The 20,884-nt window shown below is 39.8% G+C and overlaps 1 long non-coding RNA gene across 1 annotated transcript; it reads left to right on the forward strand.

The window, feature by feature from the left end:
* The first annotated feature begins 17,326 nt into the window (after positions 1 to 17,326).
* On the forward strand, positions 17,327 to 20,689 carry LOC133819081 (uncharacterized). The gene is made up of 3 exons (XR_009886265.1): positions 17,327 to 17,729; positions 18,364 to 18,491; positions 20,146 to 20,689. It is a non-coding gene; the product is annotated as an uncharacterized LOC133819081 (long non-coding RNA).
* Positions 20,690 to 20,884: the final 195 nt, after the last annotated feature.

A 20,884-nucleotide genomic window follows, 5' to 3' on the forward strand; every position in this document is an offset into this window, starting at 1 on the left:
GAGATGAAGTATTTTTGACAATATGAGTCCATATCTGGACTACATACATCTGTATGTAAGATTTCTAATATTTTGAAATTCCTATGGACACCATTTTTCTTAGACTTGTTGGTATGCTTTCCCTTAATGCAATCTACACAAGTTACAAAGTTAGTAAAATCCAAGGTATTAAGTTCCCCATCATTTACTAACATCTCAATCCTATCAGTGGAGATATGTCCCAATCTCCGGTATCACAATGTAGAGGAATCCTCATTCATAACACATCTCTTAATGCCAGTTTGGACATGCATAACATTATAAGTGGTGTTGTTTTACATATTAATTTAGTAAAGACCATCAAACATTGAACCATTCCCAACACATTCAGTTTGATATAATAGATTAAAATATTTGTATGAAAATGTAAATGAATATCCAAAAGGTACAAGTCTTGAAACTGAAATCGAGTTTCTAGAAAAACTTGGAACATAAAGGGTCTTTTCTAACTTTAAAACAAAACTACTACTTAAAACTAAATTGCATGTTCTTATAGCTTCCACATGTGAGCCCATCTTGTTTCCAGATAAAATGTTTTACTCACTTCCTACTAGCTTCATCTGGTTTTGTAAACCTAGAACGAAATCTTAAATGTGAATTTTTGATCTATAATTAATCCACTATGTGTTAATATTAACATCAGCCATATTAGATTCATAATATACATATGAAATTAAAGTTCTAGTGGTGATGATGGGTGTTTTATTGATCTTAATTGCACAATAAAAGGTTGTGCAACTTGGATGGAGGAGAATGCTTTCCTCCCGCACTTTGGAGTTATCACCCCAAAGTTCGAGAAGTTCTTTTGGGACATTAAAATAAATGGGTTGTTAGGCTGCATGAATATGATTACAAATTTATGAGTATAAAGTTTTTAAAGGTTTATATGAATTCATGTTTTACCAATGTACAAACATGCCAAAGATGAAAACTAATTAAACAAAAATTGTTGTGGGCTAAATTTTTAATTTAATAAGATTATATGCACATTATGATAGTTTAATAAAATAATTGAAAAACTTAAGGTTCGATATTTGTATCTAAATAAAATTTAAGATAAACTATTAAATTAATTATCATAACTCCAGTGGGTAGATTAAGAAAATTAAATTAATATAATATCCTAATTAATTATATAAACATAATAAAATTCTTGAGGGGTAAAATTATTATATCTATGTAATTAATTACAATTTATGTCCATTATGTGATCCTAATAAGCTTAATATATAATTTTATATAATTAAAGATGTTGTGGCTACTCTCTAATTATTTAAAATTATATGGTTCAATAGATATTATGTTTTTAGGCTCTACTTAAGAGCAATTATGCGGCAACATAATAGGAAATCACTAAGAGTGCTCCTAGTGTGGTCGTCCGAAGATCATTAAAAATTGTTCTAGATTGAGCATTATCTTAGTTTCATGCTTTCCCATGTTAACCAAAAAATTGTTAATGTATTATTCAAAACTTCATTATTCCATCTAAGTAATTATTCTAATTAATTAGAGAATATTTTATGAATCTTAAAGTGCTAACTTTTAACTAAATTGAATGTTAAAAATTTTAAATCTAATTTATTTAGCACTTAAATTATAATTAATGTCTAAATTATTTATGTGATCCTTATTGCCAAAATGTATAATTTTATTTAACTAAAGATGTTGTGGCTACTCTATTGTTGACTGTCTTTTTCGCTATCAACCTAAATATGAGAGATTAAATAAAGGAATAAATAAGAACACAACAATTTTACGTGGTTCAGGCTATAAAAAAGCCCTAGTTTACGAGTCTTTGGTATTAAGGAGATTGGAAGCTTATTAGGGCAAGCTCCAATGGAGTTTTCTCAGGCAGCTTTTATATTGCACAGAGTACAAGACTCTCTCTCTCACTCTCTAAAAATCCCACCCTTTACAATGAGACTCCTAGCCCTATTTATAGAGTTGTGCTCATTAATCCTAATTATTTGTAATTAATACACATTCTCCCTGTTATTGGGGTATTAATACCACTTTAATGCATTGGGTTTCATTAACTAGAGACCACGGCCCAGGCAATATATGCGGGGCCCAATCCAGAAAGTTACCTACTTTATGGGGAACATGCCCCTGGCACTGTCAGGGCGTACCACATGTATCTTCATGTTAGGCGGCGTAGTGGGAGTGCGAATTGTCGAGTCGTACACTTGAAAACACTATAGATGGATCACCAAAAAGGTTCTCAAACGATCCTCTGACACTGCTAACACGCACTGGTTGACATCTGGCTAGTTCTCTAGGTCCCAAGGACAAGGTCCTTGACCTGAAGGGAAATTGCTTGTAAAGAGCTCGAGGACTACTAATTAGTCCTCGAGGCACGACCTCAGATAGAGACATTCGTGCCCTGTCTTTATCCGATGGACGTGGCCTTCTTTCGAGATATCCACCCTCCGAGGACTGACCTCGAGGCGTGGCCTTCTTTCGAGATATCCACCCTCCAAGGACTGACCTCGAGGCGTGGCCTTACTTGAAGAGACACGCATCTCTGTCACGTGTCCTACCCACACAGGTTTTTGATTGCCACATGTCCCTTAGTGAAAACACAGACAAAATTTTCCCCCCAAGTCTCTATTTGTCCTCAGACAATGGAGACTTAAAACTGGGGAGAAATCGAATAGTCCTCGGATGGAAACTTTTGAACTTCCTCTGACATCACTACAAGATTTCCTGTCACATGCTGAGCCCCCATTGTTGGGCCCACAAATATGTGTAAATAATGAGGGGTCAGGTCCGCGGCCCAAAACGTCTTATCCGTACCCTAGGCGTCCTTTCAGCCCGTACTCGAGGTTTTCCTTTTCCAATGCTAATGATCGCGATCCATGCCTTTTGGATCCTGGCCCTTGGATCACTCTCGAGTACCTATGTCTTAGGCAATCTGATGGTTGGGGTGAACTTACTTCGCCCCTAAGCACTGGGCATATAAAAGGTCGACAACCAACTTTCCAACATTACCTTTGCTCATTTCAATTTTTTTGCGCCTTCTATTCTCCAACCTTTCTCAGCTTCCCAAACCATTCTCCTTCCCAACATCCCCCAGATTTGCATCCTCTTTGACTTCTCTGTCACTCTAGACGATTGGCGTGAATCTTCTTATTTCTGGGTAAACAACAAACAATTCTTCAGAGTTTGCACTCGATTTAACACCATCCGACGCTTCATCTCGAGTAAGTGCCTCTGAATTATGGCTTTATGTTTTTGTGTATGTTTAAGGGCTTAGGATGCATGCTTAGGAGTTGTTTTCGAGCTTTTTAGAGGTCATTTTGACCTTATTTGTTGTCAAAAATGGTCTAAATGTCCTATTTAGATGTTCTGAGGTGTCTTGAGGCATTTTTTGTCTTTCTGAACCTCCGACCAAAATCTGGAAATTTCCAGATTCCGGCGATGTTCATCATCTCTGATGGTGTTCATCTTTTCCGGTGGTGTCCTCTGGCGCTAGGTGTCTGGCTTCGAGGACACTCCAGTGTCATTAATTTTTTTTCTTCCCTTCTCCCCAAGCAGTGGTCTTAGGGGTTCTCGTTTTGGCCTAGTTTTCATCGCGTCAAGGTGCTAACTGCTTGGTGTTTGTTTCAGATGTTTGAGGAGCTTTATCAGCTCCATCAACAAGTTTTCTACGCATTTGACTCCGAGCTACTGGCGATGGTACGAGAGAATGAACAGCGCGCCAAAAAGAGAAAGCAAGTGGTCAATGAGAGTTGAGCACTCGTGGTGTGAGAGGATGCACCGTCAGCCACCAAACCTCTCCGAGTTGGCCTCACGGATGAGGAGGTCAATATGGGCCTCGTGCCTTCGGGCACTCCTTATATTGCCGAGGAGTTCAAAGCGACAACTATCCCCAACAAGCTCAAGCACCGAGGAGCGCTGAAGAAAATTACAACTCATTATGGGGTGGACACCCATAATATGTTGGTGCGCCTTGCTTGGGACGACAAGAGGGCTCATGAGAGCGTCCACAGCCTCGGGGCCAAGAGCGCTTCTCATCTTCAAGCTGGTGCAGCACTGCCCCTACACCAGTACTATGTCGACTTCTTGAAGTTTGTCGGCATAGCCCCCTTCCAGCTCATCCCGAATGAATATTGGGTGTTGGCGGGACTATACATTCTATACAAGATGTAGAACTAGCCCGTGCCATCCCCAGCGGAGATACTGCATCTCTACAGTTTCCACCAGGTCCTGAAGAAGGACGGTCGGGATGGTTATTATACTTTGATGAAGTATGCAAAGCCCCGTGCGGTAACGACAACCATGCCCGCGACTATAAAGACCAGTTCTTCTTCGCCAGTGGTTTTCCCATGAGGAGCAACCCCACCCTTCTCCTATATTTCGCTAGGGTTGGTAAGTTTCTTCTCCTCGCGCCTTTGATTTGTACCCTTTTTCAATGTTTATTAAGATTTTAACTCCTTTCAGGTCCTTACAACCGCACTTCCTTTGTTGACTCCTTCAATGCGAGGTTTAAGGCAATGAGTGAACATCCTGACGAGGATATGAACCTCATGTTTCTCGTCACTGTCGCTCACTTAAGGAAATATGGGATACAACCAGGGCAAAGGATCAACCCTGTTCTTCTCACTGGCTTTCGCGACTTGAAGGCATCACGCATGAAGGCGCTGAGGCACTCGAACTACGTGGCAGCCCAGGCCAAGATTGAATATACAAGATATCTTCGCGAAGAGCACGTGGAGACCGCCCTTGCCATCCAGGCGATCGAGGAGGCGAGAAAAGACCAGGAGCTCGAGGCAGGGATCGGGTCATCCGCCATGCCTCAATGTAAAACCCCCATCACTATTTATCGTGCTAATTGCTTAAGGAAGGGAGCTAGTCCCGACCATCTTCTTTCTCGCCTTCGCTTCATGAGTGTGGGCAAGTCTTGGGGAAACACTGGATCGATGAGGAGTACCAAGATTACCAGGACATCATTGACGTATTCCTGGACAATCCGAAGAGAATGAAGCATCCTCAAGGTCTCGTGCCTCTGGACGTCTCGATGTCCATGCATGCGACTTGCTTTTGTCAATATGAGACAAACCTAACACAAGAGATGGGTTGACTCATGCGTGAGTTTTCCCACTCTATCCTTCATCCCGAGGAGACCGTATGTGGATGGGCTCCTGAGGAGTTTTACTCTTTTGTGCCTTTATAAGAACTAGTTATTTTTCTTGAATTTTTTCTTCATTCCGATCATTGACCCTTCTCGTTTCCTTTGTGTAGACAACATGGGCCTAGCAGAAAAGATCTGGGCCAAGTGCCAAAGGGTGACATGGCCCTCAGAACCTGAAACATCGGTGACATCAGTCACTAGGCCGATGCCCCCAATGGCTGTCCTCCCAGCCGTGGTGGCCCCAACAGTTGTTCTTCCTGCTATGGTGGTTGCAGCAGCTCCTGCAGCTGCCCCCCCAGTCCTCACTCCAAGGACTGGGGTCCCCGACGAGGTCATTGACCTCCGTTTCTCCCCATCAAGATAGGGGAAAGAAAAGGAAGGGTAAGGAAATCTCTTCTAAGGTGGCCAGGAAGCCTTTCGCTAAGGCACCTCGGCTTATCATCTTCCTCGAACACTTTGACGGGCTGATCTCGAGCAACACCGGTAGGTGGTGGAGTTTTACAACTCCAGGCTGGAAAAGGGGACTAAGGACTTCAAACTCCTTGCTGAATTCTTCAAAGATGACCGTCCACAGGGTCAAGCCAAGCCTCCCAGTCGCGAGGAGTTGGAGCCCCTATTCGCGGGCAGGGTTGGAGAGAAGGTCACTCTACTTTCCGCGGAGTTACTCCAAGCGATGGTAGGGTCCCTATGCAAAATTCCCTACCACAACTTCACCCAATGTGGTAGCAACAATGAAGTGCCCCTAGTCACTGCCAACCGCCACTTCACTTTGAGGGTAAGTCTCTGATATAACCTTTTGATCAAGTTTCCAATTTATGTGCTTGTGTATATGTACTGATTAATTATTTTGATACAGAATGCATCCTTCAGTCAACGGTTAGGTTACATCATGTTGATGTGCTCCTTTGAGCTGCGAGAAGCCTGAGATGAATTGGCCCAACTTAAGGTGTCGTCAATTTCTCTGGAGGCTCATTCGAAGGTGTCGACTCTCGAGGATACTTCTTCAAAACTGCTTGAGGAAGCTGTGGCTTGGACTCGGGTCGTAGAAGGGGAATTGGATGCCTGTGTCGTGGAGCTGGCCACTAGGACCAGGGAGGTGGCCACGAGGACTGAGGAGCTGACTACTCGGACCGAAGAGCTGGCCAATGCCAAAAGATAATTTGTAGCTCGATCCGAGGAGTTGGCCAAAGAGTTGGCCCAGGCGAAGAAAGTTGGTGAAGCCTTCCGTCTCCGAGCAGTCGAGGTAAAGAAAGAGCTTGACACCATGGCGGATGACAGCATATATGTTGCGTGGTAGAGCAACAGGGATATGGACCTGTTGTTCACTGAAGAGCCCAACATGCAGGCCAATGCTCGAGGTGCGTTTGGAAGTGGAGGAGGCCAAAATCGCTATGGCAAGGGAAGTCGCTGCTGCGGGCCACGCTCCTAAGGCCGACTTCGTGGTCGAGTTGCTGGCTAAGGTCCCTCTGGGTCAAGGTCCCCCATAATCGGTAATTTTTTTCTTTTTACTTTGTAAGTAGGTCTGCGTGCCACAATTTTGTTGGGGAAAAACTAGTAATGCTCGAGCCCCCGAGCATTAATGTAAATATTTAATGTAATGGCAGTCTGCACTACTTTTAAACTCCTTCGATTCTTTTAGTTTGTTGTAACATTGCATTCATGAGAACAAGAACGCTATGTCCTGCTTTACTTGGTTTGGTTCTATAAATTCAACATAACCTAGTTGCCACAAGAATAAGCACTCAACGTAACATGACTACCATGAGAACAAGAACTCAAACCATTTTAAGTATTTGATTTGGTTCTGTAAATTCAACGTAACATAACTACCACGAGAACAAGAACTCAAACCGCTCTGTAGGTGCTTCCAACGTTTAGTGTTTCTTGTACGCTCGTAGTCCTAGAAGTAACTTTAATGCGAAATTTAGCATTAATTTAACACAGCTCAATGTCCTCGAGTTCCTACAACTCGGGATGGAGCTGGCCTATTGTGCTCGAACCTTTAGACATCTAGTGTTATCCCATGCTCGAAGTCCTTCGATTAACTTGTCGTCCTTCTATGTCCCTGTAGTCCAAATACTCAAGCTTTCAGGAGTTCTTGCACATAAAACCGCCTGCCCCCCCCGAGTATGCAATACCCGGAAGGCCTATTTGGGGCTTTAACTTTGCCCCTGAAGTAAATATCTCGGGGCTTCCGTTCACCTTTCAAGATCATCTCACAACTCCTCGAGCTCGATGTCCTCGAGAGGTGATGTTAATCCGTACTAGCGCTACTAGGGGTTACTTTTAGGGTCTATTCTTCCAAGTATTAAGCTCGGATCCTAACAACGTGTTGAGACTATGACTCGGTCAGAGCTCCTTAGGCGCAATGTCCACGAGTGGTGACCTTGAGTCCACTCGCTTTCTCCGAGGTTTTAGTGTTAGGATCTCGCAAAGTATTGACTTGAAAGTCTGGCGACTTCAGTCTGTGCCCGAGTACAAGTGACTCAGGCGTCCATTCACATCTCGAGGATTAGGATTTGGTTATTACTCCTCAGGCGTGCATTGTCGCGGGAGGTAACATGGATCTCTAAGTTTGCATTACTGGACTTTTTATGCTGGGTTTACTCCAAATTTAAGTGTTTTAGGGTTTTAACCTTAGGGGCACTACACTTGTCGACTAGTTTAGTTCCCCCACTTTCACTGCTGGTTTTTCTTAGCACTTAAGTCAGTGACTTGGTGCTCGTTGGAACACAGTGCCCCACAAGTGATCAGAGACTAGTCTGTGGTCACTTGTTCAGGCTAGTAAGCGGGTGCTCTAACAAGTATTCATGATAAAAGAAACTAAGACATGAAAGCAAAAAAAAATTGAAAATTTTCTACCGTGTTTTGTTCACACGATTTCCATTAATCGTGCCTGGAGGCTACAAAATAATTATGAAAATTTTCATTAATTACTATCATTGGTAATACCAACGAAAGTGCTTGGCATTCCAAATGTGGGGTATCAGTTCCCTATTGAGTCGAACCAGCTTGTATGTCCCTAGACACATGATGCTCTCGACTTGATACGGGCCTTTCCAATTAAGTCCTAGCACTCCCGCACCTAGGTCTCGGGTGGCTAAGAAAACCCTTCGCAACACCAAGTCCCCGACCCCAAATTTCTGATCTTTCACCTTAAAGTTGAAATATCTTGCCACCTTCTGCTGGTAGGACATTACTCGAAGCTGAGAAGCTTCGTGGAGATCTTCCACAAGGTCCAAAGACTCTCGAAATAAAGCATGATTAGTGGTCGGATCATATGTATTCCTTCGGTGTGTGGAGATTGCTACCTCAACTAGGAGCATAACTTCATATCCATAGGCCATGGAGAACAACGAGTGGCCGGTGGAAGTTCTAGCAGTGGTGCGAAAGCTCCACAATGCCCTAGGCAATTCCTCAGGCCAAGCTCATTTTGTCTATTCCAGTCTTTTCTTCAAAGTGGACTTAAGTGTCTTATTAACTGCTTCCACCTATTCATTTTCCTGTGGATGGGCCACAGAGGAGAAGTTCTTGATAACTCCATGTGGTTGACAGAAGTCCATGAATATTTCATTATCAAACTGCAACCGTCGGAGACTATCTTGCTCGGGAGCCCATATCGACAAACGATGTTTCTGATGACGAAGTCCAAGGCCTTTTTAGAGGTGATCATTGCAAGTGGCTCGACCTTGACCCACTTTGTGAAGTAGTAAATGACCACTATGGCATATTTAACTCTTCCCTTTCCTGTAGGCAAGGACCCGATAAGGTCGATACCCAAGACAGCGAAAGGCCATGGACTGGTCATCTGCATAAGCTCATTCGGAGGTGCTCTAGGGATGTTAGCGAAGCGCTGTCATTTGTCATAATTCTTGACATAATCCATCGCATCTCCATTCATGGTGGGCCAAAAGTACCCTTGCCTCAAGATCTTTTTGGAAAGACTTTGCCCCCCAGCGTGGTCCCGCAAAAGCCCTCGTGTACCTCTTGGAGTATTAGATTGGATTCTTTCTTGGACACACATCGGAGCAAAGGCAAAGAATAACCTCATTGATATAGCTTACTGTCCATGATTACGTACTGAGGCGCCTGATAGAGCATCTTTTGAGCTGCCATCTTATCTTGCGGCAGCTCCCCGGAGAGAATATATTTTACTATTGGCTCCATCCACCCATCTTGGGGTTGTATAGCTTCCACCTCATCAGGAGCTGAGATGCTCGGAGTAGACAAGTAGTCAATGGGGACCACATTGATCAACTCAGCGTCTTTGGTGGTAGCCAACTTAGCCAGGACGTCGGCATTGGAATTCTATTCTCGTGGAACCTGCTGAATAGTGAATCTTCTGAAGTTATGCAACATATCTTGAGCCTTTGCTAGATACGCTGCCATTTTTTTCCCCGGGCCTAGTACTCTCCGAGTACATGGTTTACCACGAGTTAAGAATCACTGAAAATCTCGAGGCCCTCGGCCTTGAGCTCAAGTGCCACTCGGAGCCCAGCAATTAAGGCTTCGTATTCCGCTTCATTGTTAGAGGCGTTGAAACCAAAATGGAGTGCGTTGTGTATCCTGTGCCCCTCGGGGGAAACCAAAATGAGTCCAGCTCCGGCACCATTTTCATTTGAAGACCCGTCCTCATACAACTTCAAGGCTGGTCCAACCACTAGGACAGCTTTAGGCTTCTCCTGATTCCTCGTGCACTCGGTGATGAAATTGGCCAGTGCGTGACCTTTATAGTAGTCCTCAAATGGTAGGTGATGTCGAACTGACTTAACTCCATTGGCCATTCAAGAGTCTTCCCGATGACTCTGGCTTTTGAAGGACTTGCCTAAGGGGATGGTTTGTGAGGACCTTAATTGGATGCGCCTGGAAGTAGGGTCTTAATTTTAGAGAAGCCACCATTAGGCAAAAATTTAACTTCTCCATCGGCGGGTACCTAGAATCTACGCTGAGGAGTTTTTTGGTGATGTAAAAGAGTGGGTGCTGAACACGGCCTTCCTCTCGTACTAAGGCAGCACTGATAGAATTCTCCGAAATAGCCATATAGAGTATGAGGGGTTCTCCATCTATGAGCTTGGACAAAATCGGAGGATTGGCCATGTGCACCTTGAGTTGTTGGAATGCATGTTCACATTAAAGAAGGGGATGCACTTGTCTGTTGCCTTGGAGACAAAACGACTCAAAGCAATGATCCTTCTAGTTAGGATCTGAACGTCTTTATGCTTCTGAGGAGATGGAATTTTGATTAGCGCCTTGATCTTTTCAGGGTTTGCCTCAATTCCGCGAGCACTGACGATGAAACCTAGGAACTTTCCGGAGGCAACTCCAAATGTGCACTTTTGGAGATTTAATTTCATTCCGAACTAGTGGAACACTGAGAAAACCTATGCCAAATCGCCCACATGGTTGGGAGTTGTCCTAGATTTGACCAGCATGTCGTCCACGTAAACTTTCATGTTTCGCCCCAGCTAGCTCTTGAACATCCGGTTTACCAGTCTCTGGTAGATGCACCAGAATTCTTCAATCTGAAAGACATCACAATGTAACAGTAGACACCTGTATCGGTCCAAAAACTAGTATGCTTCTGGTTCGCGACATACATGGATATCTGTTTATAGCCCTATTACGCGTCCATGAACGACAATAGATAGTATCCGGAGGTGGCATCGACCATCTGATCTATTTTTGAGAGTGGGAAGCAGTCTTTTGGACAAGCCTTGTTAAGGTCCGAGAAATCGATGTATGTCCTCCATGTGCCATTTGGCTTGGGCACGAGAATAGGATTGGATAGCCACCTGGGGTATTGGGCTTCTCAGATAAATCTATTGGTGAGAAGCTTGTCTGCCTCGGCCTTGAGAGCCTCTTTTCGAGTTTGATCAAACGTCCCTTGCTTTTGCTGGACGGGAGTAAAGTTGGGATTGACATTCAAGGTGTGGCAGATGATGTTTAGATCAGTGCCAGTCATGTTGGAATGCGACCAAGCAAACACGTCTTGGTTTTCTTAGAGGAAGTCCACTTGTGTTTCTCGGACTTCCATCTTCAAGCTTTCCCCAACTTTTATTTTTCTATCGGGGGTGGAGGTATGAAGAACCACCTCACCCACCTCCTCTTTTGGTTCAATAGCCTTCTCCTCTTGAACCCTCATGTCCAATTCATCAGGCTCGGTCTCCTGGACCGCATGTACTTCAAATGCCTCGGGCTGCTCAAGGATTGCTGCTTCCACCACCATCACGGGGGTCTTGAGAGACACATTGTAACATTGTCTCGCCTCTTTCTGATCTCCCTAGACAGTACAAACCCCCACCTCCGTGGGGACCTTCATGCACAGGTGGCGGATGGAAGTGATGGCTCCAAACTCTACCAAGTCAGGCCGTCCCAAGATGGCGTTATACATCGAGGAGTAGTCTACCACCACAAAGGTGGAGTATTTGAAGGTCGGCAAGGCACTTCTCCGAGAGTTTCAGGGAGCTTTATCTGCCCCATCGGGATGAGGGCTTCCCCCGAGAAATCGTAAAGCGTCGAGGCGCATGAGGACAAATATGCAGTGGTCAACCCATGACATTTAGCGTCCTCGGAGACGCGGTGCACCGACATCAATCTATCAAACTTAGAAAGGTGGTCGGTGGGCCCAACCACCATCATAAGGCGGGATGGCCGGCATCTTGAAGCCCTGCAGAAAAGGGGCTTCCACAATGTGAGGAGCGCATGGCTCCCCTTCTTCGTCCTTCGAGTCTGAGTCATGGCCTTGCCATCTGGACATTCTTAGCATGAGCTTTTCTAGACTTTCTAATTCCACGCGGAGCAGATTGCGGTCTCGGTTGACGCTCTACGCCGGGTTATCTCTTCTTCGGGCGTTGAGATTGTCCCATAGGTCTGATAGACCTTTCTTGGCGGGCTCATGCCCGTTAGTCTTATTTCACCTATGACCATTAAGGTTGTCCCATAGGTTAGCTTAACCTCGAAATGCATCGTTATCCTCAGGACGAGCCACCTCAGTTTCACCGTCAAACTCAATATTCTCATTATTTACCGAGATACTCATGCCACGTTCTCGGTTCATAGAGACGTTTCTCGAGTGGACCTCTGGACTGTTGTTCGTACGGGGTTATGGAGGTTCTGAGGGGACACCACCTCCAGGCCTCACGCAGTCCGTATTGTCGCGTCGGGGCAGAACGCCCTGAGCTCCACGGGCATTGATAGCCTGGCGGTGTCCTTGGGCTCCTGGGCCATTACCCTTACCAACTTGCTTGGGATATATGGTTGTCCTCGGGATCCCGACGAGCATTTTTTTGCTTTGGAGCAGGATTATCGCCAACTTTTCCTTTGCCACAATCCTGTTGCGGCATTGGGGTTCCAACTCTAGCTGGATGCTCGGTGGGCACTCCAACTGGCGGATCACGGGTCTTTTCATTCGGGTGCTCGGGGAGCACTCTGACTGCGATAGGTGGCACTCTAACAGGGTGAACAGGCGGCACGCCAGTTAGGTTCCCAGCTGGAACATTACATTGGGGTCCACTCATAGCCCTTGGGCTACAAGAGTGGCCTTCATGGCAAGTACCATCTCTTGTTGGGCGACAATGTTACCCTCTTGGGTAGGGGTGTTCATAAAACCGCCCACACCGCACCATGCCGCACCGCAATTTGTGGTTTAGAACCCTTCGCGGTGCGGTTGCAGTTTGTATTTTTGCCAAACCGCGCAGTGCAGTGCGGTTTGTGGTTTTAAATTTTATAAATGCGGTTCAAACCACACCGCACCGCATCATTATATATATTAACTTTTTTATATTATTTTTTTCAATTTGACTACATTTAAAGTTAATGCATAAATATTTATATAGTATAATATAATATACACAATATCTAGAAAAAAATATATAATGTTTCATAAGATACTAACACATATTCTACTTCAATCTAAAGATATTCCTCCTTAATTAAAATAATATTTACTTCTATATTATATTTTTTCTTTGTTATTAATTTGTTATATTTTTATTGTTTTGCTTAAAGTTTATTAGCTTGCTGTACATTTAATTATTTTGTTAAACACTCTATGGTTATAAGGTTTATTATGAATCTTTCTTAATTATAATATTTAATTGTTAAATTATTTGGCGATAGGTATAAACCGCCCACACCGCACTGCACCACACCGCATTTTTGTGGTGCGGTTTATGTGGTTTGAGGTCTATGCAGTGCGGGTTGCGGTTTGGAAAATTGTTCAAATCGCATATGCTGTGCGGTCCAAAAAATTAGAGAAAAATCGCACCACCCGCACCACGAACACCCCTACTCTTGGGCATCAATCTTTTGTTGCTGGGTGGCCACCTGTTCACGAAGCACCACCACTTCTAGTGTCTCCTTCGCATCCATGGGCTGAGGATACTCTTCCTCATAATGTTCCTGGTCGTCACCATCGTCTTTGTTGTTGTACTCAGCGTCTTCTTCATAATCCTCCACCATCTCAAGCATGTCATAGGGTGGCTGTCAACTAGTTTCCCCTCCTTCAACTCTCTGGTGGGAGGGACTACGTCGTCTGTGACATTTCTTCGAGTGGTTACCATGGTTGTAAATGTTCTTAATGTTTTCTTCACGCTCTCAATAAAAGCACCAGAATGTTGACTATCGTTTTTGCTATCAGCTTAAATATGAGAGATTAAAGAAATGAATAAATAAGAACACAACAATTTTATGTGGTTCAGGCTATAAAAATAGCCCTATTCCACGAGTCTTTGGTATTAAGGAGATTGGAAGCTTATTAGGGCAAGCTCCAATGGAATTTTCTTAGGAAGCGTTTATATTGCCCTGAGTAAAAGTTTCTCTCTCTCTCTCTCTCTAAAAATCTCACCCTTTACAATGTGACTCCCAGCCCTATTTATAGAGGCTGAGGTCATTAATGCTAATTATCTGTAATTAATACACATTCTCCCTGTTATTGGGGTATTAATACCACTTTAATGCATTGAGTTGCATTAACTAGAGACCACGGGTCAGGTGATATATACGGGGCTCACTGCAGAAAGTTACCTACTTAATGGGGAACATGCCCCTGGCACTGTCAGGGCATGTCACACGTATCTCCATGTCAGGCGGCGTAGTGGGAGTGCGAATTGTCGAGTCGTACACTTGACAACACTGTAGACGAATCACCAAAAAGGTTATCAGACGATCCTCTGACACTGCAAACACACACTGGTTGACATCTGGCTAGTTCTCTAGGTCTCGAGGACAAGGTCCTTGACCTGAAGGGCAATTGCTTGTAAAGAGCTCGATGACTACTAACTAGTCTTCGGGGCACAACCTCAGATAGAGACGCTCATTGCCTTCATTCGAGATATCCACCCTCTGAGGACTGACCTCGGGGCATGACCTCACTTGAAGAGACACTCATCTCCGCCACGTATCCTGCCCACACAGGTTTCTGATTGCCACGTGTCCCTTGGTGAAAATACGGACAACATCCATAATTAAATAAAATTATATGAATTACTTAGACACATTTCATTTATGCTTAACAAATTTCTCAAGTTTTATGAGTATATTTTTATATAGCAAAATCTAATTGTAATTAAATGTATAATATATTAATTTTTCTGCACTTAATTATACTGATAAAATGTAATAAATTACATAACATAAATAACATTATGTAAATAATATTTAAGCATAAAAGTACAAATATGGAATACATATCATGCATTCAATCCATAAAATCATACATATAATATCTCAAAATTAATTGTACTAATAATAAAAAAATTTATGAGTTAAAACACAAATAAACATACAAATTAGCACAATCCACTACATTTATATGTATGATAAATAATAAATGCAATAATTTCATAAATAATTAATTGGAAGAATTAATCTAAAAATTAATACTTAATAAGGCAATAAATTAATTTGGTAAATTAATAAATAATTATACTAAAGCTTATTGTAAAACATTAAATTTAATTACATACTCAAATTAGTACAATCATCATTATTGCATGTTCAATAAATAAAAATAAACAATGCAATCAATATAACAAATAATTTTTTTTCATATTTTAATTCATTTCCAAATAACATATAAATTACAAAAATTATACACTTAATTAAAATAAGCAAAATTAAAAAAAATTATTGCCTAAATTAATGTGGAAATAAAAAAAATATTAATTCCAAAAGTATTTTAAAAACTTTAATATTTTGGATTTTTCTAAATTTTTCTATTTTATTAATTTGTTCCTTAGGGAAACTCGATTTTAATGCACAAATTAATTGAAAAATCATGAACTTGAAAATTTACAACCTTAGGTTGCTAAAGAAACAACTAGAAATCAAACTTTGATTTTCTTTAAGTTTTGACCATGAATATATATATATATGCAAATTTTTAAAAAATTTGTATTCTTAAGTTTCACACTCATTTTTTTCTTACAAAATCATTAGAAACATGAACTAAAGAATTTCTAATGCTATTCTTTATGGAAAAATAAATTTGAATTAACAACAAAATTTTCACATACATAATGAAACCTATTATTTAGTTTTATTGGCCAAAACTATTAGAAATTTAATAAATGAGGCATTTCTAACAACTAAATCCAATAAAAACACAAATATACAAATCATATACACGAATGGATATGGGTACATATGAAGACAAATTATATATAAATCATATACATATATATATATGCATGCAACAATATTATGGCAGAGACAAACATGGTTCTTGATACAAAATAAAATTTATATAGATGCATAACAATCCTAATATGTTGAATAGACGGAATAGAACTGTCACAAAAATATAGATGATCGTTAGAGTATACCTCTGCCAATTGATTTTGATAACCTCAATCTAACAGCTTTAGATATGCAAAAAGAATATTAGTAAGGGTAAAGGTCTTCCAATCTCTCACTTAGATGGAGTATGAGAATAACCGTTGAGCTTGGGGACAATCAATATATGACAATCAATAAAATATATTAACGTTAGAATATATGATAATCATTAAGATTTGAAATATTAAGTACCTCAATATTGAGTAATTATCTTAAATATTGATTATATTGAAAATATCAAGCAATTAATCTTAATATTAACTTCAATAAGAATTAATTAGATAATGAGTTTTGACAACTCTAATTAATTTAATAAAATATTCTAAAAGGCTGGTCTTGTACATTTGGACCAATGCAAAACTCAAAACTCTAATTAGATTCTAATCTAGTAATGTATATGCCTTCCTCCGGTACCAATGAGAATATATACAAATATATATGTTAAAATCACGCTTTGGGATTCGTGTTTTGATATATTAGGTCAAAACGATCTACCATGTCGAGTGAGACATACCAACTCTGAAAAGAAAATTTAAATTATTGACATAACACTTCACTCTTACTCTTCTCATTTGTAATTGTATGATAATATGCATACATCTCATGTGTAACTTATACATATCATAATCCAACTATACATAATAATTGTAACCAAAAAGGAATATAGTATACTCATTATAGATCACCAAACTTAAACAAAATATGTATATGTTCCCTCAAAAAAAATAAAAAACTTAAATCAAATGAGGAAGAAGAACAATTTTATCTCTTATGCAAATATTTTGTTAATTATGTATTTTTTTTATTCAATAATGGACACGTGTTTTTTTTTCTTGAAGGGTAACTCATGGTTTGGCTTACTCATAATAGATAAATAAATAAATAAAAATAAAACCCTACTCATGAGTACCTGGCTCTTGCTTTGCATGAAAGAACACCATACACTTGGACATAATAGTATTAGTAGGGACTATATGATTGTTATTATTATTAATAGTACCAAACCAATAAGAATTAATTGGTGGGTCTATATATGTCAAACTGTTTCACAACAATTTTTTTTTTTTTTCACAAAATATACTTTATGGGACACATTTTTAAGACACGCACCTAAATGTAAGTCCTAAAAGATATCTCTAGAGTTTTCAGGACTCTTAGTTTTCAGGACTCTCATTAAGAGTTCTTAAAAATTACATTTTAGGACTCGTAATAAGAGTCCTAAAAACATGTATGAATCCTAAAAAATTTGAATAAAAAATTTAAAAGAAGTGACTGGTAAGGTACCAATTTGAGTATCCTAAAACAATATTAAGGACTCTCAAGGTGAGCCCTAAAAACTTTTAACTAAAATTTGATAAATACACTATAATATTTTCGAAATTGGGGATTTTTACTTAGGGATCCACATAGAAATTTTTCAACACACAAAGAAGATGAAATAATAGGGTCTCGGCTGTTGGGGTTTGAAACCAGGGGCGACGGCAGCAGGGCAAAAACGGCTTCGACGATCTCCACGGCAGGAGCGCGTACCACAAAGGATCCTGCTGCAGACGGTGAAGTTGACTGGTGTGTTGTCGTCGACGCGTTGGGTTCCTGTTGCAGGCGTACGAAGGCGGAGAAGAAGGCTGGCGTAGACGCACGACTCCTAGGTTCTCTCGGCTCCGACAACTGTAGCAGAGGGTCTCGGCGGCAGCACTGTAGCATATGGTCTCGGCAACAGGTTTTTTTTCCTTATTTTTTTTAATATTATGTTGAATTTCTGTTCATTCGTTTATGGAGACCTGAGATTGTTCAAGCTATTGTTCTGTTTTGGATTCGTTTTTTCGTCTTTCGATTGATAGTTTAAATGGTTTTTTTGCTCTCTCTCTCTCTCTATATTTTTTGGTATCTTTCTCGATTTTGATTGATGGTGATGAAAATTTTGGCAGTTTTATTTTCTTATTAATTTGTTCATTTGTCAAATTATGGCAGTTTTCAATGAGTTTTAGACTTTAAGTTGATGAATTTTGACTTTAAGTTATTCTGAATTGGGTTTCTTCTTTGTCAGTTCTCTATCTCTCCCCTTTATGGAATTGTTTGTTTGTTTGTTTGTTCATTTGGGACTGATCAAGCAGAGATAAGAACTTAGATGATGGAAAATATCTTTTGCATTGGGGTTATAAAAGTTGATAGTTTCATAGAGCCTGTTTGGCTTCATAACTTAAAAATAGTTTTCTGTTCTAAAAAATAAAAAATTGTTTTTAGAGAACAAGTAGTAGTGTTTGGCTTTGTTTTCTATGAACAACTTTTAAAAACTGAGTTACAAAAAATAGAAAATTCAGAAAACAACTTAAGTGTGTTTTCAAAATTCTCAGAAAACAAACAAAGAGCAAAGGAGAGAGCAACAATGGAGTTCTTCCCTACGAAGTGCTTTGGCTCCAATGGTTCTACACTAATCTCAGCCTCAACATCTCCATTCTCTTGAGCATTTCACTCAATCAAGGTTTATCCATATCTTTCTCTTATCTCTCTCTTTTTGTGCCCTAGAAAAAAGATTCAAATCTGAGAAAGAATCTTTGAATTTCTTCTACGAATGATTTTCCAGCTTCTATTGGTTGATTTATTTTCCATGAGCATTTCATTACTCTCAATTTCAATATAGCTTAGTTTAGCTTAATAGTCGATTATCTCATTTCTTTTTAGTCTTTTTTTTTGTATTTTTAGTATAAGTTTTGCCCTTGTTCTAATGATTTGGCAGCTTATGTACATTAATCTTTGATTAATTTTTCTTGGCTTGTTGTAAAGTTAAATGATTCACGTTATAGTTGAGAGAGTTTTGGCCTCTGCCCACCATATGTTTGTAATAATGCTCTAATAGGAAAACATGGTATAAGATGTTAGGTTCATTTTTTATTTATTTATTGTAATAGCAAAATCATTGTTGGTTATGCTTTGAACAATTTTCATGTGAGGGCCTTAGAATTGAGTAGAAGGGACAAGTGGAAGGAGTGGTCATTGATTGAATGATGATTGAAAGTATTTTGCTGGCATGTAAAGGGTTGAAAAGTATTTACTTGGTAAAAGAAACTCATGGTTACATTATGAGAAGAGGATTATATGATCAAGTGCTTCAAAATGCAATTGTCAGTGTCTATGGAGAGTGTGGTGCGCTACATAGAGTACCCAAACAGGCTTATAACTTTTGTTAATGTTTGTTTTGGTTAGTTTCATAGCTTTTTCATTTGCATTTGATTACTCTCTGATGTGATCCAAGGCTAAAAGCTTTCTCATTGGAAGTTTTTAGTTTGTCTACGCTCTATCTGGGTTTTGCATAACTTTGATCTAGATTTTAAAAAGATAATAAAAAGGGGAAAACGAAAAAGATTACAAAAAAAAGAAAAGGAAAACTTGAAGGAGGCAAAAGCCTTTTGCTTTTAGCAGTTTAATTTAACTCTTGTCCATTTCCTTTACTGGCTTTCATTGCTTACATATGTTTCCTTAATTTTTCTTTTGTTGTTGGTGGTATTTTTGTACACATATAAATAAAGTAAATTTATAGGTATATATTATTTTCATCATGTCTTTCAAGTGTTGTTCATCCTGGTTGTTAGATTGGATTGGATTTTAAAAACATTGAAAGTTGTAATTTTTTATTATTATTCAGCGAATGTTCGTTTATCTATACTTCATTGTTCCAATATGTGGAGGTTGGTGTTTTTAAACCTCGTTGTTTCTTTCGTTTGCACTGTGGTACATGCTTCATGTCATTTTTTTTAGAATATTGAACTTTTGTCAGCTTAAACTACTTTCTTCGATTTATTTTTGGGTATAAATTAATTATTTAAAGTCCTTTACGAAGAAGTTAAGTTACGTAGATGCCTTCTAGAGTATATGATATGACAGTGTACATGAGAACTTTAGCAGTTATTTTTATCATCCTTCCCTATGGCCTTCGTTTGAGTGTACTATTAAAGTTCATATGCAAATGCTGAAACTATTTGGAGATAATAAGAAAGATCATATGCAAATGCTGAAACTATTTGGAGATAATAAGAAAGAAAAATGTTATCAATTAAACAAGCACTTAGAAGAAGGCTTCTGCTCTGCCACATAAGTTATAATGCCTTCCCTCTTTCCCTCTTTTAATGTATCTACAGACTACTAAACTTCAAGAAGAAGATTATGTCCTCATCCCATCATAGGAGGAATATATAGCAGCCGGGTATTATAAAATGGGCGTTTCTAGCTCAAGAGTAGAAGAAGATAAAGCCCTGCAGCTATGTCGTGACACGAAGAAGTTTGTTAGGCAAGCACTTGATGGGAGGTGCGCACTAGCAGCAGCTCATGTTGCATATATTCAGTCACTAAGGAGCACCAGAGTGGCTCTTAAAAAATTTGTTGAGCCCAAAGCTCCAGTTGAATCTTCCTTGTATGCTTCCACTACTGCAACGCCCGGACCTCTTGCTCTGACTGAGAAGACACATTCTCAATTTTCATTTACTTGTGCAAATACATCAATATGCTAAATGTTGTTTGTGTTTGAGCTTTAGATGATTGGCAATTGAAACTTTTGGAACTTACAAAAAGTATGAGACCAACTTTGTCGGATTGGTGAGAAAAAGGGTGTTCAACTTTTCATTAAGTACTTTTTGCTAGCTAGTAATTGAAATGGGAATTAACAATACTCTTTTTTTTTTGTTAGGATCCAGTTGCTTTACATTTATATTTTGTTTAAGGAAGATTTTTGAGTGATAGTCTTTATAATGTGTTTATGATTTATAAATGCTTTAGTGATTCTTATAAAGCATTGGATTGGTAGCTAATTGCAAGAGGTATGTTGTATTTGATTTTTTTTTTAATTTTCAATCTTTTATAATTTTGAATAGAATTTGTATA

The sequence above is a fragment of the Humulus lupulus genome, chromosome 2 (genome assembly GCF_963169125.1).
Source record: "Humulus lupulus chromosome 2, drHumLupu1.1, whole genome shotgun sequence".
NCBI lineage: Eukaryota > Viridiplantae > Streptophyta > Magnoliopsida > Rosales > Cannabaceae > Humulus > Humulus lupulus.